At 43.2% G+C, this 21,308-nt stretch overlaps 1 protein-coding gene across 2 annotated transcripts in view; it reads left to right on the plus strand.

The window, feature by feature from the left end:
- LOC135108449 (gamma-2-syntrophin-like) overlaps positions 1-21,308 on the plus strand; it is a 114,035-nt gene that overhangs the window by 40,302 nt on the left and 52,425 nt on the right. The window contains exon 2 of one of the 2 annotated variants that reach the window (XM_064019489.1): positions 20,654-20,721. The exons of the other annotated variant lie outside the window; for it this stretch is intronic. The gene's annotated coding sequence lies outside the window, so the exon portion shown is untranslated. The remainder of the gene's footprint in view (positions 1-20,653; positions 20,722-21,308) is intronic. 2 annotated transcript variants of the gene reach the window in all.

The raw sequence follows: 21,308 nt of genomic DNA on the forward strand, positions 1-21,308 counted from the left end.
CATTCTTCACGAGGTGTAGAATTTTATGTCACTATCCGATGTCGTAGCTTTGGCCTTTTTGTTTTGAGGGTATTCAGTTTTTGTATTTATTTGCTTTTTATAGAATTTTATGCCATATATTCATTGTCGTATCTTCTACTTTTAGTTTTGAGGATATTCTACTCTTGTGTTTAATTTCTCTTTCTCTCTTGATTGACTTGAGTTTCTAGTTTTAGGAATATTCTTTTTTTTTTTTTAATTCTCTCTTTAACGACCTTGAATTTTTAGTTTTGAAGATTTTTTTTTTTTTCCCTTTTCTTCTCTTCTCTGGGATGTCTTGTTTCCCTTATGGTAGTGTTACAAATCCAGTCAATCAACATCTCGCCGCCTGAGTCGTAAGCTGGACTGCGTATCATTTAGCTTCACTCATGGTCATATTCATCACCATTGCTGTCTCTCCTTTCCTCTCGCGTCTAAACTTCCTCACCTAATCCTTCCCCTCTCCTTCCACACTCTCACGCGGCTCAACGGAGGAAGCAGGAAAGGAAGAGAAAGGAATACGGAATTATTTGCTTTTTATTTTTTTTTATTTTATTTTATTTTATTTTTTTCAGTGCGCCATTTCTTTTCCAGCCTCTTCTCTCCATCCTCCGCTGCCCTCCAAGTCACGAGCCAAGTATGATTGCATCTCCTCGACCTCCACCTCCTGACACTACTGTCTTTGTAATGTCTCCTCCATCCTCCTCCTTTCCGGCTTCTCCACCTGAACCCTTCCTTTGCCTTCCTTCCTCCTCCTTCTCTTCCTCCTCCTCCCTCACTCCCCGTTTCTTCCGATTTATTTTTCTTCTTTTCCACTTCTTCAGTAATATACTTTTCCTCCTTCCTTCCTACTTCCTGCTTCTTCTTCCTCCTTCACCTCCTCCTTCTCGTCCTTGTCCTTTTCCTCCTCCTCCTCTTCCTCCTCCTCCCATATTTCTCTCCCATTGCACCATTCTTTCTCTCTCACGTCTTCTTTACTTCTCTCCGTCCTTCTTCCATCTTTCCTCCATTCTCATAAGCTCCTGTTTCCTCCGCTGTACTTTCATTCCTCCCTTCTCTTCAGCTGCACCCACCCTTCCTCCTTCCTTTCCCTTCCCTTCTCAAACTACTCCCTTTTTTTTTTCCCCTTCTCTAACACCTCCTTCGTCCCTACTTCAACTTCATTCCTCTTCCTCCCTTCTCATTTCCTACAACTCAAGCTCCTTGCTCTTTCCTCCCTCCACGTGACTCCCAAAGGCCCCCTCCCCGCTCGTCTCTTTCCCTATAGACTGCAAATTCAGGCCAGATATCGGCAGACGCGTACTGCCCATTAGGAAAATTGGAGGGAGAGAGAGAGAGAGAGAGAGAGAGAGAGAGAGAGAGAGAGAGAGAGAGAGAGAGAGAGAGAGAGAGTAGTGGTGGTGGTGGTGGTGGTGGTGGTGGTGGTGGTGGTGGTGGTGGTGGTAGTAGTAGTAGTAGTAGTAGTAGTAGTAGTAGTAGTAGTAGTAGTAGTAGGAGTAGTAGTAGTAGTAGTACCAGAAATAGTACCTCTTTTGTAACACTACTACTACCATCAATACTACTACTACTACTACTACTATGACCACCAATGCTACTTGTACTACTGCTGCTGCCACTACTACTACTACTACTACTACTACTACAACCATCACTTAAACACAAGTATATTAGACAATGTTTATGTTCCCCTATTCATGCCTCCCCGTCACCACCACAACCTTGATGCTGTCATGGCACAGATGCTCACACGCTGCCTCTCTGCCTCTGACCAGACCACTTCAGATCGCTGCACCAAAACACGCACTACGCCCTCACTAACGTTTCTCCCAACGGAAACTGGCCAGTGGTTCTTTATTTAGGGAGAGGACCGTGCAAATGTATACAAAAGGGGTGGCTGGAATGGCTTCGTGGCTTCTAATTCTTTTTCAATGCATGTACTACTGCAGTGGATTTTATTAGGTGCGTAGCTGTGAGGGTCGAACTTTCTGAATAGTAATTAGTGAGATTGTGGATGTCCTTGCGTGCGCCGGCTTGTATTAATTGTGGAAGTGATTACGACCGTGGAAAGTTGATGATTAATATTTCACTTAGTCACAGGACACATCAACGACAAGAATGCTGCTACAAGGTATTAGACAAACGAGCCCCATGCTTCGCTCACTGCCGGCCCTCGTGTATGGGCGTTGCAGAGCCGGGGGTGTCGTGCTGGCGTTGATGACGGATTGGCGGGGCGGGACGGCAAACAAATTCACGTATAATCTCCATAGTAAAATTGCTAATCTGCTTAATCAGTTGGCATGAATCTGCGTCATTGTTTTCATTATTTTTAAGCCAATAAGCACACATGCATTTGTTTCTCGTCGTTCAGCTAATAGCAATGACTATGATGTGTCGTTAAGTCGCCGCACGCGCTCAGTTAGTGGCTCGTAAAGCGTTTCCCTGATGTTCCCTTAAAGGTGGCGTTTCACGGTACTGGCTCTCTGCAGAATAGTCGTTGTTATGGTGGTTTAAGTTGTCTGGCACGTCTCTAGGTACGAAGATGCTGCGTACACGAAAATATCACGCGAGTAATGGCGAATTGGAATTGACGGCGAATAAAAGCAGTATAGACAAATTAAAACTGAGTTCAGTGTTCTCCATTATGAATTAGTGAACACGCAGACACAAAACATATGAAGCAAAGAGTTATTTTCCAAGTTGAATTACGTAGTTTAATGTCGAATCACTGCAGACTCTATTGAGAGGCCTTATTCCATTCCAGTAGAGAAGTGGTTAATGCAGTCTGATCACGGCTGATCTAAAAACAACATGCTAATTAATGCAGATGGTAAGTTGATATAAATGTAAAATACATTCACACCAATCCTTTGTTCAAACGTGTATCTTTAAACACTTCAAATAAGAGCCTTGCATAATAGACATCCAATTAATGTGGCTGGAATACTCGTGCCTCCAACACACGAGTACCCTTTTCATCCTTCCTTCCTTTCTTTCCTAAAATTTAATCATGAGCTGATCGTATGAAAAGAAATGAAGAACTAGAGGGTAGCTTCACAGTAATCGGTTTTCTTGTAACACACTGTATATATATATATATATATATATATATATATATATATATATATATATATATATATATATATATATATATATATATATATATATATATATATATATATATATATTCCCTAGTGTGCAGAGACTTAAAGGGCGGTGAACAGTGGCGTGACGGTGGGCGGGCTGGCAGCGGTTGGTGAGACTGAGCGCCAGACTGATGTCACTGATCTGCTCCAGGGCGATAATTATGTTTGATGAAATGTTCCTTTTTTATATACGCAGCTCAATATCCTCATTAAGGCAAAAAAAAAAAAAAAAAAAATATGTATATACAGTATATAAGAGCCCTGCCATAAAGGCCACACTTGCCTCATCCCAGCCAGCAATATTGGCAGCGGTCTACTTTTCATCATTAATCCGTGACGCTGCAAACACCAGCCGGGCACAAGCACACCACCTGAGCCACGCCTGTAGTGACGGCAGGCGCGGGAAGTTCGGTGCAGCCTCAAGGGAGAAACGCAGGACAGCAGGTCGGCAGCCCACAGAGGGCTTCTCTTCGCCTGACCTGCCCCAACAAGGCCGCCACCAGCAGCACTGCGATAAAAGCTTCACCGCCCGAGTGTTTCTCTGCCTAGGTATTTCTGTGTGTGTATTTTCAGGACCCCACAACTCCCTGACAGGAAACTGTATCTCTCCTTTTCATGGGAATGGGAATTTAATCCAAGACAAGCTTCCTCAGCGGTGTAATTCCCATTGTGCTTTCTTAATAAACTAACATTTGTGTTGACGTGAATGAACTATATCGCGGGTGAGTGAAGATCCCGCCTGGCTGACCCTGAAAGCCTGACCCTGGAGCCCTTTCTCTCTCTCTCTCTCTCTCTCTCTCTCTCTCCTCTCTCTCTCTCTCTCTCTCTCTCTCTCTCTCTCTCTCTCTGTTATTTTTAGACACTATTTCTTGAACTTCTTAAATTTTGTGAAGACAGGAAGAAAGATAGGAAGCAATTAAATGGGAAGTGGGTGCCTGTTGATGGAGCGACAGATGGACAGACAGGTAGATGGACTGCAGCCTCTCGAAACAGCATTAATGGATCTAGAAGGAGATGACACGTTACAGCGAGGGAGACACGGATGGAAGGGTAAATAATGGAAACTGAAGAGAATGAGACGAGGGGAGGAGTACTGAAAGAGAATAATGGAGGAGAGGAATAGATGAGAGAGTGATAGTGAGTGTATGAGTGAGTGTATGAGTGATATAAGGTACTTTTTTTTATTCTTTTATTCTTCTCTTTTATTTCCTGTTCTCCCGTCCTTTCCCTTTGACTGTACGTTTATATCTTTAAACGCTAAAACCCTCCCTCCCTCCCTTTTTTTTTTATCCTTTTCTCTCCCGCCCCTTCCTCCGAACTCTGCTCTTCTGAAACGAAACTTCCTCTCTCTCCAAACCATTTCCTTCGTTCCATTTCTCTCTTTCTCTTTGCTATTTTCCTTCCCTTCTCCCTTTTCCTTTCGTTTTCTTTCTTTCCTCCCCCCATCACTCCTCATTTTTCCTCTCTTCCCTCTTTCCAACTTCCCAACAAAGTGCAGTCTCTCTCTCTCTCTCTCTCTCTCTCTCTCTCTCTCTCTCTCTCTCTCTCTCTCTCTCTCTCTCTCTCTCTCTCTCTCTCATCAAAACATGGCTTCAGGATGTTATATTTATACTATTTAACTATTTTTTTCATCTCTCCTGCTTCAGTTACTCATCTCTTGTCATTTTCTGCTGATTTTCTTCGCATTACAAAACACGGATTCAAGATGGTACCTTTTTTTAACCTTCTTTTCTTTTCTTTAGTCCCTCCATTGGCTTCCCCCTTCATCAAATTTGCAAACGTGGGCCACGGCTGCTTTGTTTGCATCCTGATTACATGAGCTCGGCGAAAACGTAAAGAAGGCGAAGAAGGGAAGAAAAAACATGGTGGGAAAGGAACATCATAATTATTAGTCTTTCTTGATTCTCTCTCTCTCTCTCTCTCTCTCTCTCTCTCTCTCTCTCTCTCTCTCTCTCTCTCTCTCTCTCTCTCTCTCTCTCTCTCTCTCTCTCTCTCTCTCTCTCTTACCAGTAAAAAAACAATCTTCTACGCTGTGGACTACTCGTTATCTTTCTCAAGTAATGGCTTCGGCGTTATCGAGAACGGAATAGAAGGAAAAAAGACTAAGCTAACTAAGTTTTTCCTTGATTCTGGACTGGATTATGGACTTGTGGGGCGCGGTAAGGAATAGCTAAAGAGGAACTGAGGAGAGGTTAGGAGTGGCGGCTGTTCAGAGTCTGGTAAATATTGTCTTTCATTGTTGTTACACCGGGAGAAGCAGCAACAACAGGCAAGGGATGAGAGATGAAGAGCAGGAGTAGGAGAGCAAATAAATACAGTAGTGAAGATATCGAGAAAATAAGCGTAAGAACAAACAAACAGGAGGATAAAGAGGAATGGAAGAAGGAAAGTATTAGTGAAGATAGTAAGAAAATAAACCTAAGAATAGACAAGCTGAAGATAAATAGGAATTGAAGAAGGAATGTACATATATATAAAAAAAAAAAATAATTAAAGTACTGAAAAGTGAAATAAAAAACGGATAGAAAGGTGAGATCAAGGAAGCTGCACTAGCAACAGAAAGAAGAATGTTGCTTGGAGGCGCAGAGAGGGAGAAAAAGAATGGAATAAGGAGAAAAAAAGGAAAAGACAGAAAAAGAGAGACTTAGGCGTGAAAGAAGTATAGTGACCGAGGAAGAAAAAGGGAGGGAGGATGGAGAGGAAAGAGGAGAAAAAGGGAAAGAGTGACTGAAGAAGAAAAATGTCTTTAGATGATAGCTTGCTTGACGAACGATGTAAGAAAAATAGTCCTGGGGGAAAATGAGCCAAAGAATGAAAATGTTAAAAGACATGAGTAAAGATTAGAAGAATTATGAGAACAAAACCTGCATATCAAGACAACAAATGTACGTTAGATTAACCAGAGAGAGAGAGAGAGAGAGAGAGAGAGAGAGAGAGAGAGAGAGAGAGAGAGAGAGAGAGAGAGAGAGAGAGAGAGAGAGAGAGGACTGATTAATTCTTGACTGGAAACAAAATGAATGACGAAGGTGAAAGGTGGCTGACAGTGATAATGAGACAGGAGACAAGGCGTTACCTAATCAAAGGGAAAGAGGAGACAATGGGAGTGTGGGCGTGGCGGAGGGCAGGACGAGAGCGACAAGCGACAAGGGGCAAAATAATGACAAGGGAAAGACAAAGATATGCGTGAAATTAATACTTGTTCATAATGAAAATACCAGGAAACTCACTGCGAGAAATTTGTACAACACCATTTTTTTCTTTTAAAATATTCAGGTGCCCGAAATTTGAATCAAACAAAATTACCAGACTACAATATTAAAAGAAATTATAATGATACGTATTATGACTCAATGTACGAAAATTATTATTCCTAAAAGTATTGGAAGAGTGAAAAAAGTAACGCAGCAGGAATGCAAACAAAAAACGTAAAGATATGTTGGCTAAAATGAATATTGGAGACGCGAGGTCATTGTTCCCGGGCCCTGCATGGCATTGGTGGGACGGTGGCTTGGGTGGGTGGTGCTGTGTGTGTGAGGCGGGGGGAGAAGGGGGCGGGCAGGGTATGATCGGCGCCACGGGGGAGGAGAGGAGCCAGTTTGTAGTCAGCATAATGGAAAAGGCGAAGTTTTTGCACGATGCATAATAAAAGTGAAGGAAAGAAAAATTTGCTAGGAGTTTATTTCTCATTAACTTGAGGAGGGGCTTGGTGCGTCTAGAGCAGCGCGTGACGGCTCCAGGGCGCCCCCACCCCCGTGTTATGAGGGACTTCCTGGAGGGACGAATTGAAACTTTACGTTAATCCCGTAACTGTTACATCTCGTGGAGCCTTGTTTGTGTGCGTCTTTTTGTATTGCTATTGTCTGCTGTGGTATTATGGTAATGTGTGTAAATTATCCTACAATCTCTCTCTCTCTCTCTCTCTCTCTCTCTCTCTCTCTCTCTCTCTCTCTCTCTCTCTCTCTCTCTCTCTCTCTCTCTCTCTCTCTCTCTCCACATGACAAACTAGAAAACGGACACAACACCTGGTTTAAATGCCAGAGAGCAGACGCAATACTTCGCCTGTGCTGTCCTGCGTGTCTGACCTTCCACTGAACAGCATCACTTGATCACGAACAACCTCGGTAGGATCTACTGGTCTACATTTGTTCGTTCTTCCTTTGTGTTCTTTTGTCTATGTTTAACCCTTTAACTGATGGACGATTTTTTTTTCCCCATAATCACGTACTTTTTTACGCAGTTGTACTTCTGAATAATTATATTGCCTGAAATAAGCCAAAATTTACCTGATTTTTTTTTTTTGTGCATTCTCTTTACACTATTCTGAATGTTAGCAAAGGACAGCTATACCAATGAGCGAGTGTATGTAAGTATATAAAAACACATGAGGGAAAAGCGCCCCGGATACACCCCTCTATGATAATCGCATTCATAAGTGGAGCACAGTAGCTTACTGGAGCTTTGCCCATTAAAAACAAGCATTATTTTTATCCCCGAGCTGCGATCAAATATCCTCTTTAGTGGTAAGTGATTCCCTATCGTGTAGCGGCTGTCGGAAATGTTTTGTAAATTACTCAGATACAATGGAAAAATGTTTAACCCTTCCACTGCCAGTCAATCATTCCCATTACCATCTGCTTCTTTTAAAAGACTTATCTCTTGTACTGCAGTATCTTAAAAACGTATTTCTTTAACTTAGCAAAGATGAAATTATCCATATGTTATTTTATTTAATTTTTTTATGTCCATCCAAACAACTTATTACAGAGACCTCAATGTTGGTAAAAGGCTTAACGTTTGCTGCCTTTGGGTGTCTCGGCTACAATCGCCTTCATAGACCAGGCGTGCAGAGGTCTGTTTGGGACTGATTGCTTAGTTTTAATGATTGATGAAGTATAATGCTGGCTGTGATTGACTGCTCTTCTCTCTTAATGGCTTATGCAGAGTAGGTTTAGTATATTTGGTTGTCTGCTGCTTGCTTTATTCTGTTCCAATGACTGATGTGAAGTAATGCTGTGCCTGGCCTCACCTGGCACGTCTTCCACATTAGACTAATTACGGTTTACTGCGCGTTGCCCGAGAATGGTACATTTATACCTCTTTTCCGGCAAGATTAAACTCTCTCTCTCTCTCTCTCTCTCTCTCTCTCTCTCTCTCTCTCTCTCTCTCTCTCTCTCTCTCTCTCTCTCTCTCTCTCTCTCTCTCTCTCTCTCTCTCCATGCCTCTATCACGCTTCCAGGAGACGAGTTGGGTTGTTTTCAGGAACTTGCATCAAACATGTATTCAGAGCATCGTACCTGAGTTTTTTTTTTTTTCTTTTTTTTCATAACTGACTGGCAGAAGTTTTTTTCTCTTTTGCGTCTTCAGCGTTTGTGAATATAAAGTAAGAATATATTTTCCTCTTTGATTATCTCAGTGACGATGCAACGAGCTGTGCAGTGTGGCGAGGTGTGTACCTTCCCTTATTACTGAATAATATTGAGGCATATAGTACATAATGTTTACCCAACGAAGTTTAATTAAATACGCACGACTAGTTAATGCTGTTTTTTTTTTCTGACTTTCATCATTTGGAGTTAATCGTTATAGCGGCGAATTTCGAAACAGAGTGTCATGTATTTCTAATGGAACATAAATAAGACTTTCGTTTGCTTTTCAATTTGCCGGCTTTGCACAGTTAATTATTTTACTTTTAAGAAAAACGCGTCTGTCAATTTCGAGCTTACTTTCCCCTCCTGATGTGTGTGAGGCCGGACGCCCACATTCCACTCAATTAGCGTGGTGCTTCCCTGCTCTGAATGGCGGACTGAAATGGTTTCTAGTCTGCCATCTCACTGTGCACAAAGCTAGATTGAGGTTTATGATTGCTAATATAACTGTAATTTCACGACACCTGAACTCACCATGAATCAGTTCGGTTTGTTAGCAATCATTCAGTATTTTATGTAACCAAATTTGCAACCTCACTCTGCACAACTTGTTAACATGATCAATACAGTAAATGACCTTGTGGCTGATGGCGCTTATGATCCTGGCTTTCATTCATCATCATGCTCTATGACTTCACTGCGATACTAAGGCCTTTCCACAGCCTGCTTTACTCATCTGTCAATTGTCCGCGTATTCCAAGCCATACCGTCTAAACCAATTTCACATCTTCATCTAGCGAGTGAGGATTACCCAGACGAGTATATTGCCTTCATCACCGCAGCGACACTGGGAAAAATGAACCGCTGACCGAGTTCTTCATGCGGAGTGTACCAGGAAGCCGCAAAGAGCTACGGGTCCAAACTGAGCATTAACTGGATTTTCGTATGAGAATCTGGAATCCATGAGAAGTTTCGGGGGATGATCTATTCGTGCATTTGATGGAGGAGCTCAGGAGTTCGGAGACTTCATCTGGGAACTTAATGAGACTAGATCTGTCAGCGGCGAGGCTTGTTAATCAAGGGCACGGCGAGGAAGGAAGGAAGGAAGAGAGGAAGGAAGGAAAGAAAAAGAAAGAAATTGAGGAATAACAAGAGCTAAGTTGAATTAGAAAGGAAGGAAGAGAAAGAATCTATGAATAACAAGAGATAAGATGGAAAGGAAACAAAGGCAAGGAAAGGAAGGAAAGAAAAGGAATGACGGATAACAAAAGCGGCGCCATGCCACAAGTCTCTGAGCAGGATTTGTTCATCAGGAAGGAAGACCAATCGCCTTCCAGACTCAATAAAATCTCCATCACTGCATGTAAAGACGATTGATTCTTGTGGATGAAAGATGATTATGTTTACTGCACTCGGCTTTTCTGTATCTATCTTTTGTCCTTTACTCTGCAACTGTCTTTCCTTCTGTTGTCTTTCTTTCTGTTTGTATTATTAGTAGAACAATTTTATTTTTTTAACTGTGTGTGTGTGTGTGTGTGTGTGTGTGTGTGTGTGTGTGTGTGTGTGTCCATTGCTCACACGCAGACATCACTTTCTACTGCAGCTGATGGCTGGCCACAATTAACGAAAATGACAAATATTGCCAACTAATTACAAAGCGAGAACGAAACGATGGAGGGAAATGAAGGAAGCGATAAAGGGACGAAGAGGAAGGAAACTGGTGATAGAGTAATGCAGTACCGGAAGGTGGGAAAGGTTAATAAGAAATTAAAAGGATAGGAACAAGGAAAGTGATGTGAAAATGATGTAATGAAGGAAGCAATGCGTGATATATACAAAGTAAAAGATGTAGGATAGTAAAAGCGAAGGCTTCTTTCCATCAGAGTCGTAGGGATAGTAGTAGTAGTAGTAATAGTAGTAGTAGTAGTGGCTGTCCCTGATGATAGTTTAGTTGTTATAGTGGAGATGATAGCAGTAGTACCAGTAGTAATAATACCATTAGAGTATTAGTGATGGTGGGCGCCGGTAGTGGTGGCGGTGCTGGTCTTGGTGGAGTGGCTGTAGTAATATATGTAAATACCTATAAAAGGACGCAAAGGGGAAGGGAGGAAGAGGGAGGTACATGGAGGACCCCAGTGTGGGTACTCGAATGTATCCCACATGAATGAAGCACTGCTAGGGGGACTGCAGGCCAGTGTGCCACGACATCCACCACTTAATTGGGATTCCGTTTTTGTTTTAAGCAACGTTTTCACTTTTTTCGCGCGTATTTCGTTTCGGTTACATTTTCCACGTTACGAGACTATCACAGGTTGATGGGAAGTGGAGAGAAATAAAAGAATGAAAAGGGGAAATGGGGAAAAGTAAAAGTGCATGAGAAAAGTTAAGAAAAGAAATAAAGATGGGACAATAGGAAAATGGATAAAAGAGGGGAAAGGGATAGGGTCTAGTGAATCAATGAAAAGGTAGTTATGTTGAAGTAATGCCTGTGACTAAATAAATACAAAGAATGCTCAATATGTCTTATCGAAGGAGTTTTAACTTTTTTTTCTTCTTCTTCGGGAGGCGTTGATTAAGAAAGAGTCTGCTAGATACATTCAAGTAGCATGAGCGTTATAACAAAGGTAACATAAACAAGGTTCTTAGGGTTAGTATTCCAGATGCAACAAAGAGTAATGGTTTCAAACTCGATAAAGTTAGGTGTGAATAGGAAACAGAAGTAAACAGTTAATAAAATCTAAAGGGAAAATATTGGAATAGACTCAGTAATCCGATGGTTAATAGCGAGGCAGCGGATATGCATTTCTTATACAGGGGCTAAAACTCTTTCTCCTTTCGGTCTTTCATAGCCACTTATGTGTTTGTTATTGTTTCGATCAAGACGAAACGAACAAGCTGGCGAGTGGCGGGATGGGAATGGGAGGCACTCGTCCTGGTTGGCTCCATCACCACGAGTGTGTGAGTTGCTGGGAGTTGTGGCGATCAGGCCTTGCAAGTCACAGGTGGTGGTGTGTGTCAGTGTATGGTTAAGTAGCGTGAAGATTAAAATGCCTCTTACTGACCACTTGACGCTATTGGTAATCAAGAATTCATGAGAGAGAGAGAGAGAGAGAGAGAGAGAGAGAGAGAGAGAGAGAGAGAGAGAGAGAGAGAGAGAGAGAGAGACAGACAGACAGACAGACAGACAGACAGACAGACAGACAGACAGACAGACAGACAGACAGACAGACAGACAGAGAGAGAGAGAGAGAGAGAGAGAGAGAGAGAGAGAGAGAGAGAGAGAGAGAGCACTGTAACTAAATATCAAACAACGGTTGGATGATGTTTCCTCTCACGGTGTTCTTCACAAGATCCGCCTTTGCCTGTACATTTAAATGGATCGTGCAGGACATGCATGATGGAGGGATGTTAAAGCAGAGCGTCCCGCGCCGCGCCCAGACCAGCCTGCCAGACCTGCCGCGCCCCTGCCGGCACCAGCACCCCCACCAGGACCCGCTGCCCTGCCTCCTTGTGAACTAATATCGTTTTACGTCCTGTTTTATTTCCTAATGACGGCTTGTTTCGTTTTTTTAAGCCTTTCATTTGTTCTGGCTCCTCATTTTATCTTGTCTGTTCTTCCTCCTCCTCCTCCTCCTCCTCTTCCTCCTCCTACTGAGCCTCTTCATGTTCATTCATCTTCCACACGCCTCCCTAGGTATTACTTGTTACGCAACCGGTAATTTAATCCCAAATTATCCCCCCTCGCTCTCTCTCTCTCTCTCTCTCTCTCTCTCTCTCTCTCTCTCTCTCTCTCTCTCTCTCTCTCTCTCTCTCTGTCTGTCTGTCTGTCTGTCTGTCTGTCTGTCTGTCTGTCTGTCTGTCTCTCTCTCTCTCTCTCTCTCTCTCTCTCTCTCTCTCTCTCTCTCTCTCTCTCTCTCTCTCTCTCTCTCTCTCTCTCTCTCTCTCTCTCTCTCTCTCTCTCTGTCTGTCTGTCTGTCTGTCTGTCTGTCTGTCTGTCTGTCTGTCTGTCTCTCTCTCTCTCTCTCTCTCTCTCTCTCTCTCTCTCTCTCTCTCTCTCTCTCTCTCTCTCTCTCTCTCTCTCTCTCTCTCTCTCTCTCAAGCAGTTTCATCGGCCTGTTATTTTTGCCGCTTTTAACCCATTCTCTCCCACGCTCCTCCACTCCGCCTCGTAAGATTTTATGATTTCATTACCTGTTTCACCGTTCCCCCTTCCTTCCCCTCCTGCCATTCCAGCCGCGCGTCGCCAGCCACTTTTTCTGCGGCATGCATTTACGTGATAAAAGGACGTATGCACTGTTACTCAATAATAAACCAGCGTGCTTAATTTTTTTTTTTCTCTCTCTCTCTTCTTTCCGTTTTCTTTTGCAGGTCATTCCGGAAGAGGCGGAAGAGTGAGCGGGTGAAAGAGCAATATGTCCTCACGTGGAAATGTAACGAGGCTTAAATTTTAAAGACTCGCGGGCTCTCTCTCCTCTTTCCAGACCCGCCTTAACCAACCCCTTCCATGGCAACTCCACTTTTCCATCCTACTCTTATTCTGTTCCCTGCTGATTCTTTCTCTTTCCTTTTTATTCTTCCTTCCGTCCTCCTTTCCTCTTTCCTTCTCTCGTAGCCTTTGTTGTACGCATGATCGTCTTTTCAGAGAGAGAGAGAGAGAGAGAGAGAGAGAGAGAGAGAGAGAGAGAGAGAGAGAGAGAGAGAGAGAGAGAGAGAGAGAGAGTAATGGGCAGTATCCTGGTTTCATTGTTGTTAGTATGAGTATAATAAATATTTGTGTGTGTGCGTGTTCATGTCGGTTATGAATATGTATGTAAAGAATGGGTTGACAGTAGTAGTAGTAGTAGTAGTAGTAGTAGTAGTAGTAGTAGTAGTAGTAGTGGTAGTTAGTAGTAGTATGAATGTATGCACGTTTACCTGTGTTGTGTGCATGCAAATTATCATGGTAATTGTTTTTTCACGTCGCCACCCACTCGACTCCCACGCGTAGTAATGATTTCAGTGTTGCATCCTGCTGTTGCAAGCCATCCCGCAGTGACGAGAGAGAGAGAGAGAGAGAGAGAGAGAGAGAGAGAGAGAGAGAGAGAGAGAGAGAGAGAGAGAGAGAGAGAGACCCATTACAACCTCCGCACCACACACACACACACACACACACACACACACACATAAAGCCTCCTCTGCCAATCACTGAAACCTTCACAGAAAAGACGATTAATTAGCACGCAGGTAAAAGGCACAAATGTACTCCAGTGAACAACAATTTGGAGACACTTTTACGATTTCGCATTAATGGACCTCGCCAATTAATCTCTCAATTAGAGGCATTCTGAAAAGTTCTCATTGAATCAAGAGACAAGCACAGTTTGGAGTGATAATGTTTGTCTTTCTCTTTGTCATTCACTCATTTCATTTCAGAAGTGTGGCATATCTAGTGGCTACTCTGTTTTTTCCCTCTATAATATCTTCGTTTGGAATGCTTTAATACGAACATACTCGTAATAAGATAAGGGAAGGCGCGAACATCCAGTAGGTCTACACACGGCAGTCCCTGAATAATATCCATACACCTAGGTCCACCTATCATCCCTGCCCAGCGATCTGTCTAATCCTCTTTAAAGCTTCCTATTCTCTCCGCGTCGTGAAGCCGAACTCAGAAGCTTTTAAGGCCCCGGAGTGACATGGAGAGATTTACCCACTTGGTAGCGTGCCGAGAGCTAAGTACTAGTGAAGTGAGCGGCTTTAAAGGGATCCCAGTAGAATGACAATCTGCTCTAAATCTCTGTATTGATATGAGACGCGACGGTCCACTACAGATCAAAGCCTCGCGTTTCCCTTCCTCCTTCCCCACCGGCCATGCCACCGCTGCTTTAGGTACGCCTCGGGCCCCTCGAGCTGTCGTTGCGGCGCCTCTGCGTGTCTTCCTCTCCCTTCAGTGTCTTGCTTTAATTAGTGTGGTGCCAAGGATTTGTCTGGTGTTGTGCTTTACGCTGATATCCTTGTAATTGTGTGCGTGTTTGTCTCTCTCTCTCTCTCTCTCTCTCTCTCTCTCTCTCTCTCTCTCTCTCTCTCTCTCTCTCTCTCTCTCTCTCTCTCTCTCTCTCTCTCTCTCTCTCTCTCTCTCTCTCTCTCTCTCTCTCTCTCTGTTTCATATCACAAACCGTAAGTTCGGTTCGTATTGAGAAATTCCTGAAAAAGAAAAAAAAATGTGGTTGACCCAGTTTCAGTGTAGATTTAAATTAGACAGGCAGCGTTCTTTATAGTCGTATCTTTTTCATTGATTTAGTTTGTTATTACTATTTCTTTACAACACAAGATGAACCTGACATCCTGCGCAGCAACATTAGGAAACTCACGTGACTTAAGTATGGAGGTGGTCGTCCTTTCCGCAGCCTTACACTCTTAAATGAAATGCGTAACAGGTGGACGTGTACTAATCCACTCAAAGCAATATTGCAGCTTTAACACTCACCCACCAGCGCCGGACAGTAGCACTCTAGTATTCATCACCACACAGAAACGAAGTCCCCGTGAATGTTTGATAACCTGGGGTGGGGCGAGCCCGGTGCTGAGCCGCGGAAGAGAAAGGCAGGGGGAGAAATGGGGTCACTTTTTTTCTCTCTTTCTCCACCAGCTTTAAGGGAAAAAGGAAGGGTTGGCTGGGGGAGGCTCCGAGGTTAACGTCCCTCTTGGCCTACAGATGTTGTGGCTGAGAGCAGACGTTACTATTATCCTGCTGAAGAACGCGCAGTGGTCGCCGAGGAGCAGTAAGTTTGTAGATGAAGTTATCCTCGCCAAGTTAAACCTTTCTTTGTGTGTGGGCGGTAAGGAACACACAAATAGACGAGCAGACGGATAGACAGACAGACAGACAGATGGAGAACAGACAGACAGAGGGGCATGCAGGGAGACAGACGTTCAGTACCACATAAAGACAGTGATGGTGATCCTGGAACCTCTTTGGGATGATTATATAGCGAGGCCTCCGCAGTGAGTGACCGCACACCACCTGACCATTATTAGAAAAGGAGGAGGAGGAAGGGAAGGAGGAGGAGGACGACGATGACCACGGCTACGACGACGACGGCGACGGGCGCGTTTAATTTCGAGGAAAACGCCCTTCAGATTAATACTATTTCGGCGAGTTCCTGATATGTTGTCGCCCAAATGATATGACAAACAGTTGCCCAAATGATGGAGTAACAAATCGAATATTTCTCCTAAATGAAATGCGCCCACGACGACGATGACGAGGAAGCGGGAGAAGAGCTCTGTGTGGATGAGGGACATAGCAAACTTGTTTTTCTCTTTACCTTTTGTATACGTATGTTGTTTTTTATCACGCAAATTCAGTGACCATAAAGTTTCACCAAATGTTATGTTGCCGGATGCTCTCTCCTCGTTTTCTAGTGTTCATCTCACTTCACTTCGTAGACTCCTATTTTGAATGCCGCTTCCTCTCATAGCGTGGAAACTACTCTCCCACCTCCTTCAGCTGGTATTATGATCTGCTGGGATGCTCTGAACTGCCGCACTGGCTGGAGGTCTTCCCCAAATAAAGGGATTATTTTGCTGTTTGGACTGCGGTTTGTTAGTCTCCTCTGTTGCTCATGCAGCGTTTCCTTTATAGTAGTAATTGTGAAGTGTTTGTACCAACTTGTTGTTTTAATTTGCCTTCGCAGATAAGATTACTCCTGAGTGTAGCTCTAAAAGCGTTTCTCACTGTTTCCTTTAATTTTTCTGTACTTAGAGTTTTGGAATAGGGTTTGTGGAAGTTTAGGGAAACAAAATCGGTCATCCTGATTCTTTTCCTTTTATTACTGCTTTTAAGAAAATATGGCGTTTTCATTTGCTTTTTTAGGCTGTGATATCACATGAAATGTTGATTTTGTTTCCTCCATCTTTACTCAAAGAGCCGCAGGACAGCGCCCCTGAACACTGTGGCACTAATAAGTGTGATTACCGTGGCCACCATCAAGATTGTGTCCGGGGAAAGAATATGGGTCGTAGTATCTCATTAAGTGATTAAATAGTCTTTAATTTGGGCATCATGTTGTCCCTGCGTCTGCCCTTTGATGAAAAGGATATTCGTGGACAGCACACGCCACCCCACAGTGCACTAAAAAATTATTCCACTGCACTGAGAACGAAAAATAAACAGAAAATGTGGACTGTAACTTGTAAATTATACATATTTTTTCCAACTAACTTTCAAATTATATTACTCGCCCTACCCATTCCATTTAACTGCCAGCCTGTGTTGTCTATGTGAAGCACGTGTGAGCAGGTTGTCTCTAGAATCCTTGGGTGTACCTAGCGGATTACACAGAGCCTGAGAAGTGCTGTGGGTCAAGGCCTTGCTGTGGGTGATCTCACTTTAGCGGGCTGGTAGTGGCGGTGCAGGACTGTGGTGGAGGAAAGGAAGGGTCGAGGCGGCATAACAATCCGCCGCCTTCCTCCTCATCCTCCCTCCTCATAACCCTCCTCCCTTCTCGTAACTCTCTTCCCAGTACCCTCCCTCCCTCCCCAAGGCCTCCTTCCCAGTCTCGCCATGACCGAATGCCCTCCCGCTCACCAGGGGACGCTTCAACCTCCACGTCAAATCCCCAATATCGGCAACATTGTACAACTAAAAGCCGACACACACACACACACACACACACACACACACACACACACACACACACACACACACACACAGCCCTCTCTCCTTGTTTCACGACCAAATATTGCCAGCGCAGCTCCAGGCTCACCGCGGCAAATATATATTATGTGTACGTACATTATGAAGCGACACGAAGTATTGCTTGTGTAAATCTCCGCCACAAGCTGCCTGGGAACCCTCCTCCACTGCTTCAGACTCTCGAGCACGTCCCCAGCGGCTTGTATAGCGAAGAAACGCCTGCCTTACTGAGGACATGAAAGGAGGACACCACACACGTCCCCCCTGTCGCTTCTGAAGTCATGCATTTCCTAAAAAAAGAAAAAAACTTGTCGGTATCTATGTTGATTAGTCCCTTTGTGGGTGCATGCGTGCTCGACATCAAAGGTGAACAAAGGATAAGGTTTTCAAAGCATTGTAAAGTAGCTTTGTCTTCGTTATTCGGTCCTGGTTTGGGAGCAACGCCACCTGGGAGCTTCGGGGGCTGGTATTTAGAATGAGATCTGATGGCATTCACACACACACACACACACACACACACACACACACACACACACACACACACACACACACACACACACACACACACACACACACACACACACACACACACAGAGAGAGAGAGAGAGAGAGAGAGAGAGAGAGAGAGAGAGAGAGAGAGAGAGAGAGAGAGAGAGAGAGAGAGAGAGAGAGAGAGAGAGAGAGAGAGAGAGAGAGAGAGAGAGAGATTCCCACGCCCACCATTGTATATAAACAACAAGAAAAAGGCAGACATCGCTCCAAACACCTGGCGGGTTCCTGGGTCTGACGGGAAAAATAAACAAGCGTTCTGAGTTGGCAGCCAGGTAAGGTCAGAAGGTCAGTTTTGCAACGCAGGTCATATAAGGTTAAAGTTGACTTATGTTGCATTACTATTCACATTGCTATTTGCGTCGCCATCATCACGGCAGCAGCGGGGGAGAGAATGGGAAGGCACTGTAGTTGTGAGCGCCGTTGATTGGTTTCAATGTTATTATCATTATTAATGTTGCTCGCCTGTGCCTGTAAAGCTGACTGAGGCGCGTGGGGCTTCGTCACTGTTTGTCAATGGGTCGTTTACATATACACGAACTTTGATATTTGAGTCCATTACGCTTCTAACACACATGTGTAAAATTACGATGCAACATTATTAGCTTCTGTCATCTCTCTGTATTCCCACAATTCACGTTATTATTGTTAATATGACCGTCAATATTACTGTTATTATTATCAGCGGCTCGACAGTGTGGGGTTAGTCGGCTGCCGGGCCGGGCGGAGACATACTGGCGGGGGTGGGGAGGGGCCCTTCAACACTGCAGCACCTGTTCATCCAGCACTGAGTGAGCACTGGGGGGAGAGCTGAAGAATTTTTTTTTTTTCTGGGAGGAGCTGAAAACTAATAATCCTGTTCTCCTCTGTGTGTGTGTGTGTGTGTGTGTGTGTGTGTGTGTGTGTGTGTGTGTGTGTGTGTGTGTGTGTGTGTGTGCAGTATATTTCAAGCAAGGAAGCTTAACACTCTATCTTCCTTGGTTGCGAGTGTAAATGTGTACGTGTGTGCTTCCTCCTCCGGACGGCCAAAAATTGTCAAGGCCACACTCTGAGAAGTAAACAAGGCGAGATATATAAGAAATCTTGTTATTGTGTAGACTTGCCGCGACTCCACTACTTAGTGGTGATCGATGGAAAAGGGAAACCAGGGGAAGGGGTTAAGTCATTGTATTTCTGACGTGTTTCGCTGATAAAGTTTCCTCAGACTCTTTCTTCTCGTTTTCCCTTTTCCATCTATCACTTATGTTATTATTGTTGTTGTTGTTGTTGTTGTTGTTGTTGTAAATTTTATTAGGTACCATTAGCCTTTTTTTTCCTTTTTGTTTTATTTGTTGTTCCTTCTGCTCTTGTTGTTTTTCTTGTTCTTTGTGATCTTCTTCTTTTGTCTTTTTCTTTTGTGTTCTCTTTTGCTTTCATTTCTTTTTGTTGTTGTTACTACTGCTGCTATTGTTGTTCTTCATGTTCTTCCTGCTCTTGTTCCTTTCTTGTTCTTGTCCTTCTTTTCCTCCTTCTCCTCCTCCCCCTCCTCCTCCTCCTTCTTCTCCTTCTTTTTCTTTTTCTTTTTTCTTTTTTTTTCTTCTTTCTCATTAAAATCATAATACCTGTCTTCATTTTTTTGTAAGCATTTCATTCTCATATATTCCCTAGAACAGCACTTCACTCTTTACACTTTCCGCTAGTAAATACGCATATCGTGGAGTTGTCTGCATTGCCACGCTCACAATTCTTCTCTAACGGAACGCTGTGTCTTTGTTAAACCGCTTCTTACATTAGTTTATTTTTACTTTTTAATTTCATTTTCTTTTTGTCGCGAATATGACCATTATATCTTCTCTCTTTGTCTTATCATTTGTATCATTGTTTCGTTTTTCTTTTGTTTCTCTAACTCGTTCGTCTCAAGCCTCCTGCCGTAATTGTGTGTGTGTGTGTGTGTGTGTGTGTGTGTGACCATAAAATAAATGTTCTATGTTACACCATAAGGGATAAACAGATATATTATTATTATTATTATTATTATTATTATTATTATTATTATTATTATTATTATTATTATTATTATCATCATCATCATTATTGCCATTGTTGTTCTTGATCATCATCATAGTAGTGTCAACTGTATTTTTCTTCTTGTTTTTGTTCATCTCTCTCTCTCTCTCTCTCTCTCTCTCTCTCTCTCTCTCTCTCTCTCTCTCTCTCTCTCTCTCTCTCTCTCTCTCTCTCTCTCTCTCTCTCTCTCTCTCTCTCGTTCCTCGCATTGTATTCTTTATTGATCAACTTTATTTTGGTTCTTGTTCAGCATTATCATCACCATTATCTCCTTCTTCTTCTTTTCCATCCTTTCTTTCTCCTCATGGTTTTCCTCTTCATTATCATAACATCTGCTTTGTCATTATTTCACTTGTACCACTGAAAGAGAAATGCCTTCTTTATTTCCTGCTGTCAGTAAACACGCACATTCTTAGACCTGCACGGCCACTCCAGGAATCCTTGTCTGGAGCGCCGATTCCTTCCCTTTTCTCGTAAATACACGGCGCCCTTCTTCTGCTTATAGTAGAAAAGTGTTTACTTTGTCCTGTTTCTGTCGTAAACATGCCCATTCTCTCTCTCTCTCTCTCTCTCTCTCTCTCTCTCTCTCTCTCTCTCTCTCTCTCTCTCTCTCTCTCTCTCTCTCTCTCTCTCTCTCTCTCTCTCTGTTTGTCTGTTGAATCATTGCCTCGTGTATTCTTTCTGTATCTCATTTGTGTTTGTTCCCCTTTGTTTTTGCTCCCAGTCTAAATCTAGGAGAGGATTTTCTTGACTTATGTACGATTATTCTGCTAATGTTACACACACACACACACACACACAGTATATTTTTTTGTTCTTCATTAATAACGTGTATTTGTCTTGTTGTTCCTCAGGTAGGTGACGCTGAAGGCCAAGGGAACGAGCCATCCACGCCAGCTGGCCGAGGTTGGGTCGTGCGGCGGTGAGTAAGCCGGGAGGAAGGGAGGGAGGAAGGCCGCGCCGGAGTTAAGAAAGGTTGAAGAAAAACGTTGACTTTAAAAGAATTTATTGCCTGTTTAATTGTATCCCTCTGAAAGTTTGTGGAGAAGGGATGTGGAAAAGTTGGTCAATTTACTTTTGGATGTGTCTCCATACTCGTCCCTTAAAACTCCTCTCCTAAAATTGTTCAGGTCTTTAAGAAGGCGGAATTTTTTTTTTATTATTTTTCCATTATTATTATCATTATTATTATTACAATCCTCCTCCTCTTCCTCCTCCTCCTCCTCCTCCTCCTCCTCCTCCTCCTCCTCCTCCTCCTCCTCCTCCTCCTCATTATCATCATCATCATCATCATCATCATCATCATCATCATCAAAAAGCTCTGAATAGGCCCCACTGAAGAGCAGGATCAACTGCGTACCCAAATTGGCCTCGTTGGAAGACACAGCAAAACTGAAGGAAAGCTGACTTAAGCTTGTGTTGATTAAAAATTAGTCAGCCATGCTCTTAGATATTGTAGAGATGCCAGTTGTGCCAGATTTTTAAAGATAAACTATCTTATAAGTTTAT

This window comes from Scylla paramamosain, chromosome 17 (assembly GCF_035594125.1).
Source record: "Scylla paramamosain isolate STU-SP2022 chromosome 17, ASM3559412v1, whole genome shotgun sequence".
Classification (NCBI taxonomy): domain Eukaryota; kingdom Metazoa; phylum Arthropoda; class Malacostraca; order Decapoda; family Portunidae; genus Scylla; species Scylla paramamosain.